General features: G+C 36.7%; 1 long non-coding RNA gene across 1 annotated transcript; it reads left to right on the plus strand.

Annotated features, from left to right (window-relative positions):
* The first annotated feature begins 8699 nt into the window (after positions 1-8699).
* On the plus strand, positions 8700-11011 carry LOC137472009 (uncharacterized). The gene is made up of 3 exons (XR_010997965.1): positions 8700-8882; positions 9326-9379; positions 10650-11011. It is a non-coding gene; the product is annotated as an uncharacterized lncRNA (long non-coding RNA).
* The last annotated feature ends 2904 nt before the right edge of the window (positions 11012-13915 follow it).

Below are 13915 nucleotides of genomic sequence, written 5' to 3' on the forward strand. Positions count from 1 at the left end.
TCTGCAGTCTTTTAATGGCATTCCCTCTGCAAAGTTTTCTCCTTGGTTTTGATCTTGCCTCCCTTCATATTCTGAAAGTAAAAACTTGGGAAGTAACTAGTAGAAAGAAAAATTTCCTAGGCCACTCCATTCGATCTATTCATCAGCCTAATGGTGGAAGTTAATTTTTTTCTGATTTTTCTGTTTCCCAGATGGGTATAGCAACCATAGGGCTAGACAGCAAATATTTACCTGAAGAAGAAATCTGTGTCTTGTTTTCGTCATCCTCCCACAGGAAACCAAAGTAAAAACCACTACTTTTTGCATAGGCTTAGCATAGCAGTTATGTCAATTCTGTGATCTAAGTCATCCTGTAAATAAAATTCATGTTAAAAGAGTAGGAATTAATTTCTGCATTTTAACACAGACAAGACTGAACAAGGAGTATGATTTCAACATCATTTTGATATTCAAGATTCAGAGGGGGTTGTCAGGTCACTCAGGGTGCCTCTAAGATCTTTAGTTTGGGACACACCCTTGACTCTTCTGTGAATGTCTCATTTATAAAACGGGATGAATACTACACATTCTTTGCTTGTACCACAGAGAAGCCAGAGAAGCAATCTCATCCTAGTCTGCAGGTACTTTGCTGATTTCTGTGTGCTGTGCCTTTATTTCTTGTGGGATACATGAGTCTACAGCACTTCCGTTTCTCTCTCAAGCAAGTGAGGTAAAGGATTTGGTGCAGGCATCAGATATATGGAAGATAACAAGATTGCTCTCTGAGACATTAATCTCTTTTTCCCTCTGAGTCTCCACACCAAGCAGTTGAGCCAGAAGGAAAAATCATTTTCTGCTACCTTTCTTCAGAGCCAGGGGAGAAGTGAGAGCATAGCAACAAACAAACCTATGCTCTTCATGATGAGGAGGGGGAAACAGAAATTGTGTCCTGGTAAAAGGCCAGAAGACAGGTTTCATCACAATATTACAGCACAATATTACAGCAATATTTCTGCACAATATTACAGCAAACATCAAAGCATTCTCACAACTAATTTTTTCTCACCATCCTGGAAGCCCATTTTTGATGAATCAGCTACTTGCTGTAGTTGGTGAGACCTGCAAAAAATCTTTTTCTTCAATTTTAGGCACCTTGATTTGCAGCTGCAGTAAATGAAAGCAGGAACGGCAGGGAGTCTGGCATGTTTCAGCATGACATGTAACTGGTGATGCTATATCTTAAATTAGGATGCTGCAGATGCCCTACTTTCTGAACTATGGTTTAATTTTAAACAACTAATTATGAAAACAGCTAGTAACAATCCCAAACAAATAAAATCCATTTTCTGTTAGTAAGTAATAAAATAAAGACTAGCTCTGAACTAGAGAAAATGCCCATTTTTCATCAAAGTGGCTTTGACTTCCATGCATTTTCAAAGCTTTAGTCTGTCCAACTAGGGAGGAAAACAAGCTTAAAATCAAGTTGCATAAATATCTGCAAAAATGCTACTCATTCTGCATATGTTCTGGCTTTAAAAAGTTTCTATGAATTTCTCTGAAATCTCTTCCATTTCAAGATTCACAATAATTCTGCAAATCAATTACCCATGTTTGTGATAATATTGCTGTCCCTCTGTCCCCTTTTTCAGATAAATATGTTTTAACCAACGTGTTGGTGCAATCCTTTCCAGCTGTCTTTTTTTACTACAGATAGGGTTTTTTTTCCTGAGAGCCCAAACTATACCTCCCTTTGGCTGCACCAAATGAACAAAATGCAAGATTCTGCATGTCTGCTTGATAATGAATAGGGATGAAGACACAGATGTTCCTGTTATGGGGACTTAATTTTTAGTCCTAATTCCTCAGGGCCTCAGGTCTTCCCCAGCAAAGTTAGAAGGGCTTTCATTCGTGTCTTCAGGGAGGGTGTTTTATAACTTTTATTTTTTTTTTAAGTGTTTTGAAAATCGTTTTTTGGTATTGGCAGAATATAATATTTGCTTTCTTCTGTTGAGAAGTCATACTGCTACTGTGTCTGCCAGCACACTCATGAACAAGGAAGGGTTCCTGCAAGTGTCCTTTGGGCTGGGCTGGGGTTTCAGTGACAGTGCTCCACACAAAGAATTTTATTCTCAACTTTGAAAGTCATTGCCAGCTGACTGATGCTGAAAGAATTTTTTTTTTTCTTAAACCTCAGAAACTTCTCAATCCTGACAAATGTTAATGCAAACCCTATGGCATCAGCATGACCTGGCATCTTCCCAACCTCTGCACCTGCATAATTACAGCCAAGCTTTCCTAAACACTTTTTCCCTAACAGCTTGTTTTGGTTTGAGTTTGCTGTTGTTTTGTGCCGTTTTTCCCCACCTTTCTCTTTTTAATCACCAAACACTTATGGCAGGCATAATTTTTCAGATGTTGTTTTGGAGAGTTTCTTGGAGCTAATCGTGTATGCCCCTTGAGAAGGCTTGCAAGAGTGGCCCACACCTGAAGCTGGAGTCAGTGAATTCCAGCAAAGATCCCAGCAAAGATCCAGAGCCACCTGGCTCGCCTGAAGGGCAGCAGGCAAGGCTGCTCAAGGAGTGCAGAGCCAGCAGCTGCGTTCTGTTCAGGCCACTCTGACAGCTCCCACCATACTGATAAAAGCAGAGCTATCAATCACTAAATAAGATCAGCCAGCATTTTAGCATTTCCCTCCCCTTTCTGACTCTCTTTTGCAATTGGCCTTGAGTGTTCTGCACCAATACACAGTCAGGTGTGTTTACACACAAGGCATTTGCATGGGGGCTTGTGACCTGTCAAGACACAGAAAATTAATGTCAGCTCATTAGCAGAAAGGGGAAAAAATTTTCACAAGCTGGAGACCAGGAACCAGATGCTTATTTATGTTAACTGCCCAAGCCCCATGATTTCAGTTGAGTTCTATCAATCAATTCAGCTGGGCATCTGGTATAAGATATAAATCAGTAAGGATGTTCATGTGTTAGAATATAGATCTATTATGCCAAGTTTTTAATATTTGAAATGATGGAATAAAGTAGTCGTCAATAGGCTGAGAATTGTTTTTATTTATGTTGATATAAATCTGGAATAAGCATTCAGAAATATGTTGCAATGTCTACAGACACAGATACATTCAGAATGTGCAGCCTTATAAATGTCTGATTAATTTCTAAGCAGAACCTCTCCTCTGACAGTAATGGAAGACCTCTACCAAGAAAGAGATAGTATGGAATGGACTGTAGTTTGACCTCTCATCTGCAGTCTGAGAAGCTGGTAGTGCATTACTGATCAGTAGTTGTTAAATTTGTAGTAGTAGTTGTTAAATCACAAAGAAATCCGCAGCCTGTTATGTAAAAGCTAGATCATGAAATTTGCTCCTAATTTCATTTTCTCTATTCAGAGCAATGAAAGAAAACACTGCTTGCTTTAGGATCTTGACCAGAATGATTAGAAAGTATAGGCTGTCATTTCAGGACTTCTACAGAAGATTGCCTGTATCTTGCCTGATCTATCTTTTTAAAGAAAAAACACAAAATCCTAAAATTATACTTGTCTTTTACTTGCCTTAAGCTCAAAATATTAGTCTGTACATACTATGAAGAACTAATGTATCAGTTGATAAAAAAATATGCATATTACCTGTGGTATCATATTTTTAAAAAATAGAAGGTAGAACAACTGAGTGACTATAAACGAATAATTTGAAATGGGCGATAATCTTTGAGCAGCTGTTGAAAAAAATTAGTATGAGTAAAATTCTGAACTTCTTTTGTGCAGAAGGGATCCAGTGATTTACTGTGGCTTCATGTACTTTGTAAATTTGTTTTTGAAAACCATTATTAGAAATTTGTATTTGAAGCTTTACAGACATGTAGATTCACATTATGTAAAGGAGTGTATGTTCATGTGGAAGTTCTTTAATATAATATAAATTTTCAGAAAAGACATTTGTACTTTGTTTTTCTCCTTAATTTTGATCTTTTTAATTGTCTTTATTGTGTTATACTGTGAGAAAAAATTTTAAGCAGAGACATCTGTGTTTCAAAACATGCAGACATAATTATCACTTGTTTCATATCCTGGTGTTTGCCTAGGTAGTCATTCATTATCTCTTTTAAAAGGTCAGTTATAGGGGTAATGTGCTTACTTTTTTAAATTGTATGAAGAAATTAATTGCTTAAATCTCCCCTTGCTGGTTGATTGAAGTGTCTTTATTTATATCCTGGAAATAATTATTTACAGACTTTCCTTTCAGGCATATTATGGTCAATAAGTAGTTTTAGCAAATTCAGTGTCCCTTGGCTACTACTTGTTTTGGAAAATCAAGTCTATATTACTAGTTCACACTATTGTCTTCTGAGATTATGACCTCCACTCCCTCCAAAAGAGATGGTAAGTACAATGGGATATATTTATGACTTGATAATTTGTAATTAAATTTCCTTTATTTTTTTTCCCTACTTGAGGATTATTACTGCTTATTCTAGCAGAGGAGGATACTCATCTGTGTGTGACTTTAGCAGGCCTGCTTCCAATGGACCCTTCTTGATGAAACTCTGCTCGTGAGTGGCAGCATTTAAAGTTTCTTACTCACCCAAGTGATCAGTAAAGATTGCTATGGCTGCAACAAAATATTGAAACTCTGTGAAAGGGCTAGTGAATGTAAACTGACCTGCCCTATATCAGCACAACACTTACCTCACATTGTGCTTGTCCTACAGCTATTTAAATATATATCAACAGTGCAGATATGATAAAAGGAGGTCCCAAATTATAAAAGTGCTTAATGCCTGAATTCAAGCTAATAAGCCAAGGCATAATGGCTTTAAGACATTGCTGAGTCAAAGTTTGCATGTCTAAATTGCAACCTGAAAACCTGCACGTTTGAGCATGACAGACACCATGAAACAAATAATTGTAGATACCCAAGTGAAAATTGCACATCTGCTTATGGAGCTGGATGGAGAAACTGGAAGGGGAAAAAAACCAAGATTGAAAAATCATGTTATGTTTTGTCAGTTGAGACTGATATTTTGGTTTGCAAAATATTTTTTCTTTTTTAAAATTAGGATCTGATGCAAATTCCATTAGCTTCAGTGGACTTTGGATTGTATCATGGAAAATAGAAGAATTTACCTTGAATATAAAAAATTCAGACAGAACAAATGGGTAACCCTACCCTGAAGTATTTGTCAGATTCATACTGAATGATGTTTTATGCCAAATGTTTTGCTCTTTTAGCAAATGAAAGGAATGTGGTTTTGCACAGTTCACCCCAAACAGTACTAGTTTTAATCAAGTTAGGGCTCTTTGAATTATTTCCATGTTTATCCATACTTATGAGCCTTGAAAATAACCTGTGTCAGTTTTGGATTTGAAACAAAGCTGAGAAATGAAGGCTTTTTTTTTTTTCAAATAGGCTTGTAATAGAGGTTTTCTGGGGGATTTTTCAGTTTAAACATTGACTCTATTTCTCCAGACTGGAACAACATACTGGCTTCAGGGAAATCCAGAACTGTATGAAATGGTTTCTCAATGCTTTTCGTCTGTTTACAAAATAGGCTACATAAATACCAGTTATCTCTGATATTTATTCCACTGTCTAATGCAGTTATGAAAATCCCCAAGCAGTATCCTGGACTGATTTTACCACTGAAAAAAAGAGTCTTGCAGAAGTTGCTTCATAAACTGCATGTGCAAAATCAATTTCAGGACATTGCACTCTAGACACAAATGAAAACTGCATCAAAACTTTAAACATTGATGTAGAATTTGATTCTTCTGGTTTTATGGTGTTCACTGATCATACTCAAGATAACAAAAAACAAAAACCCGAAAAATAAAATTTAAAAAAAATTTATAAAGCCCCAAACAAACAAACAAAAAAAAACCCACAAAACCTTTTTGATATCTTAAGTCCTGCAAATTACCTGCAAAAGTCAATGGGAGGATTGCATACAGAAAGCATGAAAATTCTTGTGTCTTGACCCCAGTATGACACACAGAATGAAAGAATTTCACATCAGTGATAAATATGTACAAAATACCTGCTATCACCCGTACCCTGATTTCAAAGGGTTTACACGAGGGAGGAAAAGAGTTGCTCATCTCAAGATACAAAAAGCCCACATAACCTCAACAGGCAAAATGAAGCTGGAAAGAGGAACAGGTATGAAAAAATAGTGTGACCACTGACAAAGTGATAAACAGTTTGTCATCTCTGACTAACAATTGGCACAAATGTACATCAGCTATAACATAACAGCATGGATAAAACCCCATGATTCCTGAGGTTAAAGAAGCCAGGGAACAGATACAGCTGTCATTTATACAGGCAACCATCTGTAATAATCCACTGCAATTCACTGAATTCCTTTGGGTGAACAGTAGGTAAACAGGGGCAAAAATGGATGGAAAAGCCTCCATTTTAAAAAGTGAAATAGATTCATTTTTTAATCTAATATTCACAATTTTGTGGTTTTACAGCAGTAAACAAAAACAGCAGGAGCACTTCAATGTATCTGGGCTAATTCTTGCATGTCATTTTAGCTTTCCTCAGCTTCAGCAGGAGAAACACAGAGTAATGAAATCTGGAAGAAAAATAATGTATATGTTGCTATGCAGATTTCTTTTCAAATGGCATCTCAGGATTTTTAAAAATGGGGGACAATAACAAGCACTTTTGAACTACACATATTTTTTACTGATACAGTAACATGCAGATTATGATGTTTCAATGATGGCTGTAGTGTAAGAACACTTTGTACACAATACATATACTGGAACTGCTGGCTCTGACAGCTGCTTTTAGTTTTAATGGGGATATATCTCTATATATGGGGTATACATATACATATTCATATACACAAGCATATGGATGCACATACATAACCTCTAATGGGATTAAAAGAGAACTGCCAGCTATACAAATACTGCTAGGAAGTAAATACAACTTTGACCTATGACAATTGCATAAAAAGTCATTAAGTGCCATAGTTCCTTTTGTGACAAATCTACCTCAGGAAGCAATATTTCCTTTGTATATCTTTATTTTGCAAGAAGGATCAAGTGACCTTAAATGGTTAAATGTCCTTAATCTGTGGATGTTGGTCACCTATGGATGTTGATTTTCCCTCATGCCATGCAGAGCAGGCCTTGGGAAGTGGCTGACAAAAGGCCTTATGAATGCTAAAGTTTTACCTGGAATCAAGGTAAAATAGGGCAAGCATTCAGTAGAAGAGGGGGAAGAAAATCCATCAAAGTTACAAAAATTATAGAAATCCTCCTTGATTCAGGAAATACGTGAAGTCTAAAAGAAACCTGGGAGAAGGATCCAGCCTTCTTGTTCTGCTCCTGCAGACTGTGAGGTGTTTCCTTTGCAGCCCTCCAAACAAAACTCAGATCCAGGGTGACTCTTGCTGCCACCCCCTACACCCATTCCAATCATGTGTTCTCTTCTCTTAAGACACCTAGAGGTAAAACTTAAATAAAACCAGATTATAAAGGTTCACATTAGATTAGTAAAGAGCAGATGAGTATCTGATGAACAAAACTGCAAAACATCCCTCCTTTGATTTTTTAGGCACCAAAAGAGTGATTCCGTATTTCACCCATGATATATCTTTCATTATTCAGCAAAATTTTCTAATATCTTTCTTGCTAAACACTCTTACATGTGGCAGAGTTCAAGAAGTCTATGGAAAAATAATATAAAGTCACACAGTGAAGAAAGTAGACTTTGTCTAATTTAAGCTTTTATGATCTTAGAAGTGATAGCACTTTAAAATCCCTTTCTAAGAAGATGACAGTGTGCTACAGGAATGATGCCATGTTTTGGCTACAAGTCTATAGTTAAAGCACAATTTTATGCCATTGGGTTAATGGACACTATTTCTGGTCAGGGAAAAAGCCCCACATCTTACTGGAAGTGAGCTTAGCAAGCTCATTTTTTCTGGTTTTGATTGATTTTATTTGGTTTGGTTGTTGTTGTTGTTTTCTGAAGACAATCAATAGCTAAAAATTAATTATAAATAACATTTGGTATTCAATACTTTCCTGTGTATTAAATATAGTGATGGTTTTCATTCCATAAAGGAACTGGCATGATAATTACCTTTAATGTATAAATGACTTTATAGTCCTAAACAAGGCAATACTTGCTTCTGCTGCTTCTTTAAATGCCAACCATCACCCCTTCTCTACCAAATGCTGTGAAAATATTTATTTACCTCAAGTCCCTAGATCAGATCAAGGCATTGATACCTTTTCTATAATTTTTTCTCAGTCAAAATTGCAATTATAGAACACTGTATGCAACAAATCTCAGAGCAGAATATGTACAGAACAGGACCTTTGTCCACAGTGTACCCATTTCCTGTCTGATGACACGGTTAGAATGGGATGCAGAACATTATTTCATCCCTCTTTCCTCTAAGTGAAACCATTTCTAATGATTAAAAAAAATTCATCATGTCCTTTTTGTGAGGGAAGGTGGAGACTATGATCCAATCTTCCCTGGTCCCAGAATTTAGCTCTCAGGGATGGAAAATAAATTTTGCCTTTTAGTTTGCACCTTTTGTAGCCGTTTTCATGGGTGTAAAAAAAGTGGCACTTGTTACCCTCTAATATATCTTTTATATTTTATACCCTTATATCAAGGTGTTTTGCCTTGTGACATCGCAATAACCAGCACAGCAGAGAATCAAACTGTTACACTTCAGCTCTCACCCCACAAAACTTAGATACACATCTACCAAAATCCTATTTAAATATTTGCATAATGCATCAACATATCCTGCTTTTCAGGGGCTTTTTTTTTTTTTTTCTATAGATCTCCAGAAAATGTTAATCACCAGTTTCAAGCTGCAGGAGGTGGAATTAACTTGAGAGTTATTTTTGCTAAGGTAGCAGAAAATAAAGACTATCAAAAGATGTCTGCTAATGGACTTCTTTAAATGGTGTGATTCAGGTAAAAAAAAATAATAAAAGAAACAGAAATAGAAAATAGCAGGGATTGAAATAAAAGAAATGGAATGGAGTGTCAGCAATTTAATGTGCATATGAGTTCCAAACACGACAAAAAATGCTTTGCTTCAGGCAATTTCTTCAAATAGGAAAAAAACAACCTTCCATCATTTTTATTTGTAGAGGTTCTTTGAGTTACTAAGTAACCTCTACACTAAAACATTTCTCCTTGAAAAGGAAACTAGGAGGGGAAAGCAGGAGCCATGTCTTTGAGCTTCTGAAACAGATCACTAATCTGTGATGTCAGGTTTGAAAGCAGGAACGATCATTCTTTAAATAACCTGCTTTTGCAGATTACCCTCTGTCTTTTCTTCCATCACAGGTTTCAGATGCTGAAGAGCTCTCTAAGAAAGTCTAATGCCATGGTTCTCAGCAGGTATCTTCTTAAAAGCATCTTACCCACAGAATTTTTTCCACTATGTCCATGGATAATAGTGGCAGTCAGTCCAGCTGGAGAGCAGGACACAGGGTCACACAGCTCTTGGCTGCTGAGTGGGACTTGACTGCAGCCAAGAATCAGTAAAATTTTGTTTTATATTACTTTACTTTTACCAATATTCTGATCATTTCAGGAGCCCCATCATTTGTCTTTTTCATATAGAACCCTTATACCCTCTTAAGCTCTTAAACTAAACTGATAGGCTTAAAATCTAGGGTAAAAAGGGAAATTATTCTTTTACTTTGAATCATTTTTTATATTTAATTAATTTCAAGTTCTATATTTTTCTATTTTTATTTTTCTTTTTATTGCATTTCAGGGATGGACACCAATTAAAATGTTGAACTCCCATCACCACTGCTGAGTGATAGTGTCTTTGCTACCGTTTTGTCTAAAAGCTGCCAAAGAGAAAGAATAGTTATCAGCACCACTCACAGCCTGCTGTCCATATGATAAACAAAATATTCCTTTTGGGGAATAAGGCTAAATAATCATTAAAATATAATAGCACTAACTCTGATGAAAAAAATAAATATTATAATTTCACCAGGAATAAAGTAAAAAATCCAAATATAATGTGAGTGACTCTTAAAGGACAGTTTTAATTTAATATTGATGACAGTAATTTCAATTCCTGAAAGACTGTCTTGCAAATTTGAGAGCTCTAAGAGCCGAATCTTTCCCTCCCACTTCATTCATCCATCCTTTCACATCATCAGCCAGAGCAAAACACTTCCTTGCTTGCCTGCTCTAATCAATCCTGAGAGCCTGTGAACTCCCATTAACTTACTTAACTACTTCATAGGGGGTACTGTAAGAATTAATTAAACAGTTCCTGTTTGGACACTGTTTTGAATATGTATGGTGCTGTGGAAATTCTATGCTATTATTTAAGCGAATTCATTATTTAAGCAACAAATATTGAATAAATCATTTCAGTTTTTGGCAACCTTCAGCTCAGCTGCAGATTAGCTCTTTCCAGGCTTCAGGAGTCAGTTACTGGGTGTGTGGCTGTAAGTCCATGCAATGGGCATGTGGTTGGTTTCAGTATAATTAGGTCAGAATCCATGAATTGATTATCTGAGTCTGAATAAGAGTGTCTGGTTTAGGTTCTCCTGTATTCCTGCTGCAGGTATCAAGTATCAAATGAAATAACTTTATCTCTCTTTTTGTCCCCTTTTTTTTTTTTTTTTTTTTTTTTACACAGAAGGCCTAATGGATGGGAAAAATCTTGTGGAAGCAGAAATGCAGAAAAATGTGCAGAGAGGAGAATAAATATTCCACATTCTGAAGAAGAGAAGATGGGGTCCAAGAAGCATGTGCAACTTGCAATACAGAAAGCAGATGAAAAATTTGTTTTTTCTTCCTTAAATTGTACCTTATCCTCAGCCCACTCATGAGGATGCCAGAGTACTCTCCATGCTCCTTGCTGAACATGCACCAGAATGCCTGCCAGCACCACTACAAAATTCTCAGTAAAAGAAATTTAAAATTGATTAACTGGGGCACATATGTGTTCACACAGTCCTTTCTGAAGGTTTGTACAGTGTTAGAGGAAAGGTGCACTATCTCTACTTGGTTTGGGATTTTTTCTTTACTTTGAGATTAGCAACTTCGATGCTCTGGGGTAAAAAAAAGAGAATTTTCAAGATTTTCATTCCATAAGCTGTTTTCAAAAACATTTTTGAGAAGCATCTTATCCCAGTCTCCTTTCTTTCACCTTTCAATATAGGATAGACTGGAAAATGAAGATTTAAGTACAGTTAAAGAAAGAACAGAGAATAATTTTCTCCAAAATGTTGCCAAACATAATTGGGCCTGGTTGAATAAACTGCTCACACTAAACAATTCAATCTGCAGACCTTATTTCCCCCATTCTTGGGAGCAGTGCAGTGGGAAAGTGATCTATTCATTCTCTAAAATTATCCAATTTAAAAGTTACAGAAACACTTCAGTGTACAGGTTACTCATGACTATCAGCTTTCACTGTTCATTTAGCTGCCTTCTCCAGGAGATTCAGCAATCACACTATTGAAATGAAGCTACGACCAGAATAGCCCAGGTGAACCACTGGACAAAGACACTGAGGGTCATATGCCAACCTCCTGCTTCCTAAGGCCTAAGGCCATGTATTTGCAGCTGGAGGGGTGGTCTGAGGTGTAGTAGTACCAAAGGATTCAAGAATTACTGAAGAGGAATGAGTGTGAATGAGCAAAATTATAGTAAAATGGTCAAGGCACCCATGTGACAAAAAAAAAAAGAATAAAAAGTGGAGACCTCTGGGAATATTAGGAAATATTATAGAGCAGTATGGCAGCATTAAATTAACTCCAGTACATAAAGGAATGGGTAGCAGGATAAGGTAAGGTAAGCTGGGTTGCTTTCCTATGCGAGCAAGAGAGAAGCAATACAGATGGTGCTTTGTAGTCGTGGTGCCTTCAGTGTTTGGATTAAGGACCTGTAGGATCACAGCAGCGTTTCTCACCAGCTCCCATGGTCCTTTTTTTCCATGCAAAACTCACTATTAGGGAATGAAGAGAAGGGTGAACACCTCATTCATGTATTGGGTCAGGGCCAAGTCATGATCTTGGACATGAAGAGGGAAGAAGGCAGTACAAACATGCCTCAGACACCGAGGAGAACATCTGAGAACAGTGTTTACAAGAAAACCACATAAAAATAATCACTTTTAAGCTTTTTTTTTTTAAAAAAGTAGTCTTCAAACTTCAGAGGTTTTTTAACATGATGTACTTTTATTTTGACAAACTTCAACAAAAATTTAGATATTTCTTCCCCTAACCCTTGCCAAGACTGAAACAAATCATGGAGAAATAAGCTTTGAAAACTTCACTTGTGAAAGCACTAGGTCGAGTCCCACTAGACCCATTCACAAACACACTTGGGGAAAGTCCTTAGAGGACAGTGCTGCCTGCCCGAGGCATGGAGCTCTGAACTGGCTAAAGGAACTGAAGCATCTCTGCCTACCCCACCTCAGCTGAGACAGCATTGGGTGGTTCCCAGTGATCCTAGATTTCAAATCTTTTTTCTTTTCTATTTTTTCTTTTTTTTTTAATGTCAAAGAAAAAATAAAACTAAAAAAAAACAAAGGACCCAAAACAGATTCCTACAGATCTTGTCAAACTGGATTTCATGTAAAATGGTCATGGCAAACAAGTTCATAAGGATATTTGTCCTTTTTCTTCCCTTCAAAAGAAAGTTTGTCTAAAACAATTTGTAAACTGTGTGAAGCAAGCTGTATGGGAACATGGCAGACAATCAGTCATTCATGGATGACCAAATGCGTCTCTCCCTGCTCGTGGTTTATTATTATTGAACAAAGTACTGTGTAAAGCATCTCCTTGATACCAGAATGAATTACTGAAGGTTCAACTACTTCAACAGAAGCTACTGTTGGAACCCAGGGCACAGGGAATATTTCTCTGCCTGTCCTGAGAAGTCCTGACCCGCAGGGGAACACTGCTTTTAACCTTCATCCATGGAGAAAGCATCCAAGACTTTGGGATGAATTGGAATCTACGAATGTTTGAAATAGATAGTAGTATAGTTTATCACAGGGCGAAAAACTTAGAGTTTTGGTTTTTAGTATGGAGGTAGATAGGAAGCAAGATGGAGGATTTTGGGTGTTGTCTGATCTCCTTCTTCTTTTTCATCTACTCCATTTTCTGCAATGTTGGGAGCACAGGGTGATTGGTTAGAAAAAACCACAATGCAGATGTTGTGTGGACAGAAAAATAATTATTGGTAGAAAGATAGAAATAAAGCACATTCTAAGAGTTAATTGGACAAAATAGCTTTAAAAGAACTTGAATCTGTGTGTCTTGTGACTTTTGGTGCCTTCCCTTTGTACACTAAGTCTGAGATGTAGACGGTGTGCAGATCTTCCAATAAGAGAAAAATAAACAACAACCTGAAGACTGAAAACCCAAAAGTCATCTCTCATTCCTACCACAGAATGTTTAGGGATCTCCCCATCAGGGGGAGGCTTATCTCCTGCCTAGCCAAAAGGAGAGAAATAGGTTCCGTGTGGAAACTAATACAGACCAACATGTTGAAAAGAGTACTCTGGATTTCTCTTGGGAAAAATTTAATTTTCTCTGCTGATTTTGTAGGGAGACTAAAGAGACCAATCTCCCTGCCCAATATACAAACTAGACACTTAAATCTAAGATGAGCACACACCTTATTGTATTCTCCTTCATAAAAATTCTAAAAGTGTACTTCCAATCTTGTTTATATAGATACATATATATATATATATACACATATATTTAATATCTATATGTATTAAAACTGGGAAAAATATACTTTTTGTGTACATATACAGGATCCCAGATGAACACGTGTTTGCAATAATCACAAAAAATATTAATACTATCATCCATTTGAGCTTTTTTGATCACCACTTCTTTAGTTTTTATATAGCAGGCTCATAATTTCATAGTTGAATGTTAA

Source organism: Anomalospiza imberbis, chromosome 3 (genome assembly GCF_031753505.1).
Source record: "Anomalospiza imberbis isolate Cuckoo-Finch-1a 21T00152 chromosome 3, ASM3175350v1, whole genome shotgun sequence".
NCBI lineage: Eukaryota > Metazoa > Chordata > Aves > Passeriformes > Viduidae > Anomalospiza > Anomalospiza imberbis.